Raw genomic sequence first — 9,207 nt, forward strand, 5'->3', positions numbered from 1 at the left:
TGGCCTCGGCGAAAAGGCCAGACTTCTCCTCCATGGGGACTGTCCGGCTCCCCTCTGAACAATCCTGATGACGCCGTGTCTAGCAGAACCGGGTGTGGGAAACTGGTGCCTAAGCTAGGCTCGCGGCCTGTAATTTAGGACACCAGGTACCCCCTCCCCCCATCCTCTACCCCTTAATAAAGTACATTTCAATTAATAGCATTAATACGGGCATTAACATTTTTCTTTTGTAAACAATATAATATGAGATAGAAAATTTATGTACCTGCGCTGTCGTAATTGATGCGCAAGGAATTTATAAACAACAGATACACCGATCAAGCCACTTCGCACATCGTTCGATACTCACCTACCGTCACTCATTCTATTACTCGAGTCATTCTGACGTGTATAAAACGTCCGAAGCAACTGCGGCTAAGGCAGTCTTGGCTCTGGCTTGACACGGTAAACTTGTCGTATCCTGCTAGTAGCTTATCCTAGATTATTTTAATAATTAATTTGTGAAAGCGAATCAATTGTTAGATATTATGTTACAGTCTATAATTTGGCTAGGCGGGGCGGGAAACTCGACCAGTGATGGTGAGCGGTGATGTGCATCTCAAAGGGGGCCTCCTTAAGTCTACACCTAGGTCGCAAGTCCTAGGAACTGCTCCGAGTTTCTCATTCTGCCACACGATGGACCCGGCACAGACACGGTGAATCCATCCAAGAAGCTAGTCTCCCCCCCCCTCCCCCGTTAACTAATATCTATCTTATGTTACCTTACATTGTAATTAGCCAGTGTGACCTCATTCCTACATATTTATATCTAAGCTTAGTATGTTTTAATGGAATGTGTGCGAATCAAAACCTACCCAGAATACAATTAAAATAATGTGTAGGTATTCAACAGTATCTTGGCTTCTCCAACTTCTAAAGAGGCTTGAAATGTTTATAAATTAGTCCTAATATATTTAAAGAGACGTTGTTGATTTAGTTAAGAATGATGGAGGTGACGTGGTCACTGTGTGACAAAACCTCCAATTTTTTTAAGAATAAAAAAAATATAAGCTTAGTATATTTTATATTATTCATGGTACGATATAGATTAGTTTATGTGTGTGTGTGTGTCCGTGTGTGCCCCAGTGTGTGTGTCCGTGTGTTTACGGGCGTGCGTGCGAGCGTTTGTTTTGACCAATCGAAATGTTATTTGTCTTTGTCGAATTCTTAAATGTACCTCACATAGTAATCGTTTCGCATCAGCGAAAAGACACAGTTTTCACTGTACGCATCATATCTAATTCTGTAGTAGGCCGGTATGGGTCTCCGCAGCAGTGAAAGTGTCATTAAGCCAAAAATTAATGACGTTATTGTTTTATTGTCCATAACGTTAATCTTTAATGCTTTAATATTGATGAATGATTCGTAAATAAAAACATCTATTATGAATTCAGTCATTCAACTTTTCTTATAAAAAAATTAATAGTTCACATTATACAACCAAGTATATACAACCAAGTACCGAAACTTGATATTTATCTATCTATTTTACAAGAAAATTTAATTTTTTTTTTACAATAAACAAACAAATTCACACATTATAAAAGGATATAATATAGATATAATTTATCACAAAATTATCGCAAACTAAAATTGAAATGTCCTTCAGTCTATCACATCCATATTAAATACCAATCACGTAAATCTTTGAGGCCATCATGATTAGTTGATTGTCGTACTCTCCTTCACTCAGTATATTGTTATCATTCATAAGGATTCGTTTTATTATATGAATTCTACTTTAAATTACCTTGTCAGTTGAAACAACGTGCTACTATCTATTAAATAAGGCTATCGATATATAAAAATCTTTTGAATTAACTCAACTTATAATCATTCAATCTTGTTGTGTGCGAATCGCAGAGAAGCAGATATTTAAAAAATGTATCACAAAATTTTAGTATTAGTTTTGTCGCTATTGTTTGTAACATCGGAGGGAGCAAAAATTCTAGGAGTGTTTCCAATACCGTCTATTAGTCATCAAGTTGTGTTCCGTAAAATAACTCAGGAACTTGTTAAAAGAGGTCATGAAGTGTCAGTGATTACAACAGATCCAGAATTTCCCGAAGGAAACGGACCAGCAAATCTTAAAGAAATCGATGTTCATGACGTATCTTACGCATTTTTGAAAACTATATTTACATCTACATACAAAGTTGGTTTTCAAAGGCATCAAACATTTGCAGAAGTAAAAGAAGGAACCAGATTATTCTCCAATCTTTTACGTGTTCAGGTACAAACACCATTGGTTCAAGAACTCATAACAAATAAAAACAATACGTTTGACCTAATATTAGTCGAGGCTGTTATGCGCTCTGCGCTTATCTTTTCTCATGTATTTAAGGCACCAGCAATTCTGATGAGTTCGTTTGGTGCTTTGTTTAATAACCATGACATAATGGGTTCACTGACGCATCCAATTTTGTATCCGACCACCATTCAAGCGAAGATTTACAATCTAACACTCTGGGAAAAGCTTGACCTTCTACGCTATCACTATATGATTGAATACGTAGCCTATTTAAATGAATTTGATGAGAATGAAATGTTAAAGCAAGATTTTGGATCAGATGCTCCAGATTTAAAAGAATTATATAATAATGTGCATATGTTGTTTCTTAACATTCATCCAGTCTGGGCAGACAATCAGCCTGTACCACCCGGTGTTATATTTATGGGGGGAATTCATCAATTACCTGAAAAGGAACTACCTAAGGTTTGTCAACAACTTGTTATATTGAAAATGTTGTTGTAATAGGCGTGTATTTCTATAAAAATATGGAAATATTTTAACATACAGGATCTAAAAACGTACTTGGACTCGTCAGAACGTGGTGTTGTCTACGTGAGTTTTGGATCCAATGTATTGTCAGGAATGTTTGAACCAGAAACAGTTAAAATTATAGTGAACGTATTATCCAAGCTACCCTATGACGTTTTGTGGAAATGGGATCAGGACGAGCTGCCAGGGGATCCAGATAATATTAAAACATCCAAGTGGTTACCACAATCAGATTTATTGAGTGAGGTTTTTAAAGATAAATATTTCGATACTGAAATTGGTGCGAAATCTGACTCAAACAAAACAAATACTTTACAGGACATCCTAAAATAAAGTTGTTTGTTACACAAGCTGGACTTCAATCTACGGATGAAGCTATCACTGCTGGTGTGCCGCTCGTTGCTATACCAATGTTAGGAGATCAATGGTATAATGCTGAGAAGTATGTCAAGCATGGTATCGGTATGAAACTTGATCTTGACTCGTTAACTGAAGAGAAAATGAAACATGCCATAGAAACTGTGATAATAAACGACAGGTAATATCTGTTAACAAAATAAACAAATAATAACAATTATTATTATTATTTTAATTAATGATATTTTAATGTTTTTATCGAATATACATAATACATAAATAAGATATACGAAGATAATAAGATAATATGAAAATGTCAGATTTAGTCATAAATCATGTTTTTGATCGTCGTTTCTTTGTGACTTTGAAATCTTTTAACCGTTACTAATATTGATTGGAATACCAAGACAATATAACTGAAATATTATCTTTGTGTTTGTTTCACTGTGTTGTAATTATTTTTCTTAATAAACTATTTTTCCTAACAGTATTTATAGCAAAATCACTTTTCATGGTGAAAGTATAGCAAAATTGTTTGTTTTTTTATGTTATACTGTCAGGAATAATTATTTTACTTATTCATTATAGAAGGGTATTTAAGTTTTTTTTTTATTATTTTGTATTAATTGGATGTGTTGCTGATCTAATTAAGTAATTATGCTTACATTATACATGTATTACAATATTCTGAAAACGTACTTCTATAACAGTATCTATGTCCACATGATGAATATAAAAAAATAATGTAGTTAAAGGTGCAAGAAAGAAGTATTTTAAGAAAAAAATAAATAATCGAAGAGCATAATTTTTAATTACAGTTATCGTCAAAATATTATCAAACTACGTGATACAATGCGTGACCAGCCAGAAACACCACTAAAGCGAGCAATGTGGTGGCTTGAATATGCCATAAGACATGGTGGAGCAAAACAACTTCGTGCACCAACAGCTAACATATCAAGGGCAGCATATTTTGAATTAGAATTGATTTTAATTGTATTATTAGTAGTTGTCACTGCTTTAGTGCTATTAATTACTACTTTAATATCTTCATTTAAATTTATATTTAAATTATTACTTTGTAAAAATAAGGTAACAAAAAATAAAACCAATTAAATATATGTAGAGTAGCCCTTATGATCAGCTTACTTTATTTTTCCTTAAAGATGTTAGCTAAACTATAATCCAACAATATCTACGATTTTATTTTTGTGTTACCCACACATTAGGGATTCTAAACATTTTTTGAATATCATATTAAAAATTGACCACTCCAGCGGGGTTCGAACTCGCGTTGGTCGCGCATGGTGTCGTCTCCTGTCAAAGATTTTCATTGTAATATGAAACTTTGAATAGTTAAGGCTTTCTGTAAAGAGCTCACTATATACGAAACCACGGTTCGTTTAAACCGAATATAAAAATCATCACATCAATAATTTCGATCTAGCGGGTACATCGTTCCATAGCTTAATTGGCTAGAGCGCCGACACGGTCTGTCGGAAACGCGGGTTCGAACCCCGCTGGAGCGGTCAATTTTTGATATGATATTCAAAAAAAAATGTTTATTATCCAACAAATTATAAAGTGGGAGGAAATGCCTAAAAAATCTTTTTTTTCTCCATCCGTGAGAGGCTGCTACTGCCCGCCCCGTCCACGGAGTCGCAGTTGACGGTCGCGAATATTCATAATATAAATCCCTAATGCATTTTACAAAGTTTCTATTGGTAGTAAATTGGTCTTGAAAATCTGTCACTGGCTCCCGGACCATATAATCTTTGACAACAGAACCTTACAAATTTTCAAACCTGTAATTTAAATTAAATATGGTCGGATTTCGACCACGTGGCGACCACTAGTTCTTATAAATACTAATAATAATATTATAAAATATTCAATTTATTTATTCTAGCAATAGCACAACGAGTCAAGATTGCTCGGAAGCTACACCTATCTGAAAATTATCAGACTTCTTACATTTTTATCTTACCTGTATTTTTGATACAATAATAGCCAATATAATAAAATTATATGTAATACAATACAATGTACATATGTATTATAACTATGTTGTATTAAATTATTACTTCCTTTTGTGTTAACTATATCGCTTCAGATGAATATTGCGAGAGCTTCATCGATAATCCACTACAAGTCATAACGTAACCCAATTTCCTTTGTAAAGTTTGCAAACAGACCAACAAACATCATTACCGAACTTTACTATTATTGAACACGTAAATGACCTTAAAATGCGCTCCTGAAAAATAAAATATCTGATAAAGTTCTTTGACTTCAAAGATTGCTAATAAACATTTATATAACGTTATTTTATACATAAAAGTAGAACAGGAGTTTAAAAGGAATAACAGTTAAAAAAAATAAAGAAATATTTCTTAAATAAATATATACACACAATTGTCTGTTTATATGCCTGTCTTATATGTTTATAACGCAACTTATTGGCTGTGTTTTAGGACGAGCCAGCTGACAAAGCTGGATATTTTTTTTTTCAAAGAGCGACAACAGATAAGTCAAATTTGTAGAGTGGTTTCAATGAACTTTGAACTTTTGCAGTTTTGCACCTTTACATAATTATGTCATGCAATGCGCAGTAGAAGTGCTTGTTCATGTTTCCTTTTTTGAAAATGAAACTATTGCTAGCAAGCAAGCATGGGTAAAAACTACTTGTGCCCGCAAATTCTTTCACGTGGAATTTAACGAAAAAAAATATTGTTCTGTTCTCAGAGTTATAAAATAAATAATATTTCTAAAATAAAAGTGGCCTAAGTTACTCCTTACTACATCAGCTATCTGAAAGTCTCGTCAAAATCGGTTCAGCCGTTTCAAGGATTAGCCGGAACAAACAGACAGACAGACATAAAAAGACTAAAAAATGTTATTTTGGCATATGTACGTACATCGTATCTATTTGCATTTTGTAAAAAGCGGTTATTTTGACAAACAGACACTAATTTTATTTATTTGAAAGAAATTGATCTTACGTACTTTGGCAAAGTATATTTATATCAAAGTATAAGGCCGGTGCACAGAATATTTTAAGTTTTTCAGAACTAATAAAAGGAACCAACATATTTATACATCTAATAGAACTTCAACTAAAAACTCCAATTGTTCGAGAACTGATAACGAACAAGAACAACAAATTTGATCTTATATTAGTAGAAGCGATGACACGATTTGCGCTGGTTTATTCACATATTTTTAAAGCGCCAGCAAATCTGTTGAGTGGGACTTGGGAGCTACTTTTCACAACCATGAAATCATGGGTTCACTGGCACACCCAATTTTGTATCTTTCCACGCTAAAGTTCAAAATTTACAATCTAACATTCTGTGAAAAGTTTGAAGTTTTACGCCTACACTACACATATGAATACGCATTATACTTAAGTGATGATTTGATGAAAACGAAATGTTGCAACAAATTGTTGGATCAGATGTCCCAGCCATAAAAGAATTATACATATAATAATGTAACATATGTTGTTTCTAAATATTCATCCAGTTTAGGCAGACAGTCAGCCTGTACCTCCTGGTGTTGTATTTGTGGATGGAATCCATCAATTACCTCATAAGGAGGTTTGTCAGCACTATGTGAATATAAAAAACAACGTATTTTTGTGATAATTTTTATACAGTTTTAATATGCAGGATTTAAAAACATAATTGGACTCGTCGAAGCGTGGTGTCATATACGTACATTTTGGTACCAATGTATTAGCAGGAACGTTTGAACCAGAAATAGTTAAAATAAGTAAACGTATTATCCAAGTTACCCTATAATGTTTTATGGAAATGGGACCAAGATGAGCTGCCGCGGAAATCAGAAAAACATTAGAACGTCCAAATGATTACCACAATCAGATTTGTTGAGTGAGTTTTTAGAATTTTAGACTTATATTATAAATTTGTTTTAGAAGTTTTACTAACCATTACTTTACAGGACATCCCAAAATAAAACTGTTTGTTACACAAGCTGGACTTCAATCTACGGATGAAGCTATCACTGCTGGTGTACCGCTTGTTGCTATACCAATGTTAGGAGATCAATGGTACAATGCTGAGAAATATCTCAAGCATGGTATTGGTATGAAACTTGATATTAACTCTTTGATTGAAGAGCAACTGAAATATGTTATAGAAATTGTGATCACAGACGAAAGGTAAATCTATTAATATTAATCTATTAATATAATCCATTAGGATTTGTAAAAAATGATAACAATTTATACAAATATTGAAATTGCTGTTATTTAAAATTAAAAATTTGTATATTTCTTGGTAATGAATATTTTTTCTGCGTTTTTTTTTATATTTGTAGACATACGTTAGTACTAGATATCACAACTTTATCATTCTTTTGGTAAGTGCGTACTTACTTTTAGACAAGAGTAGGTAATTTTTTACTTCCATCCTTGATCTAGTTAATTATCTTACTGTTCGATCTGGTTAAAAACATAATTATGTTTATTTGTTTTAGATTTCTCGATAACGTACATAATATTTTTTAATTTCAGTTACTGTCGAAACATCATTAACCTTCGTGACATAATGCGTGATCAGCCGGAGATACCACTAGAACGGGCGATGTGGTGGCTTGAATATGCCATAAGACACGGTGGAGCAAAACAACTTCGTGCACCAACAGCTAACATTTTAATGTTTGAATATTTTCAATTGGAATTTGTTTTAATTGTGCTATCAAGAGTAGTCACTGCTTTAATACTAATAATTCTTATTTTTGTATATTTATTTTTAAATTTTTATCTAAATCCTTATCTAGTAATAATAAACTTAGTAGGAAAATAACTACAAAGTAAACAAATTAAAAGATATCTTTAACAATTTAAAATCTGTTTTTAATTTAAGAAAAGACACGCATAGCAATTCATACATTCTGAACTTTTTCCATTAAGTAGTAAAATTTTAAGAATTACTGGTAACTGTAGCTTGTAGATTAAAGTCTACTCTGCAATACATGTAAGCGTAACAATTACCACTCAGATTTTAAAACTGCTTTAGGGTCAGTAACGCACTTGCGATCTTTCTGGTGTTGTAGGCGTCTATAAGCTACGGTAATCGCTTAGCATTAGGTAAACCGTATGCTAGTTTGCCGACCTAGTTAGTTATATATAAAAAAAAAAAAAAACGTTTGTATGAAACTAATGTAAAAGATAACAATTACTTTTAAATTGTTAAACATGTAGGGTAACAGCACCAGTGGCCAGCCAGGACCCAGTGGTCAGCCTTTTGCGTCGTTTATTGGTCATAAATATTGCTACAATTAGAATAAACGAATCACGTGTACCTAAATAGAAACTTTGATTCCTCATTGAATAATATGTCACACGATAGGTGCGTTAGGGGATCAGGGGGGAGAATTAAACTCGTTCTTATAGGTGACGGCGGTTGAAAAGAGCAGTAGTGTCATATCCGCCATATTTTTTACTTCGCGTGGTGTTCTCTTAAAGGGTAAGAAAAAACATGTTTTATTATTAAATGTGATAGTCTTTTATGCAATTTGACATTGTGTATTACTTCATGTATTGAATTATATTAAATTTGAATAAAAATATCGCTGATTTACGTAAATATTGTAGGGGCTGACAATTGGGTACTACTTTTTTATAAAAAAAGCCGCCAAGACAAACTTATCCTCCACAGAAGCTCTCTTCCACCATCGAAGCAATACGAAACGGAATGCCGATAAGAGAGGCTAGTAGAACGTTTGGAATTCTTGGAGGCACACTACAAGATTGGCTCCATCTACGTGTCCCAGAAGGCCCAAGAAAAATGGGTCCAGATTCCAATAAAGCAGAAGAAGCTGCACTGGTGGATTTGTGTCCAAAATTAACAAAATGTGGGTTTCCTTTAAAGACTGACAATTTATTAAATACGGTCGAAGCAATAGTAAAGGCCGATGGAAGACCTAATCCTTTTGTAAATGACAGACCAGGAAAAAAATGGCTTAAATCCTTTTTTCGAAGATTTCTAAGGGACGAGCAGTAA

The 9,207-nt window shown here is 33.3% G+C and overlaps 1 pseudogene; it reads left to right on the forward strand.

Annotated features, from left to right (window-relative positions):
* Positions 1-2,332: 2,332 nt before the first annotated feature.
* On the forward strand, positions 2,333-9,207 carry LOC123664460 (annotated as a pseudogene).

Source organism: Melitaea cinxia, chromosome 22 (genome assembly GCF_905220565.1).
Source record: "Melitaea cinxia chromosome 22, ilMelCinx1.1, whole genome shotgun sequence".
NCBI classification, from domain to species: domain Eukaryota; kingdom Metazoa; phylum Arthropoda; class Insecta; order Lepidoptera; family Nymphalidae; genus Melitaea; species Melitaea cinxia.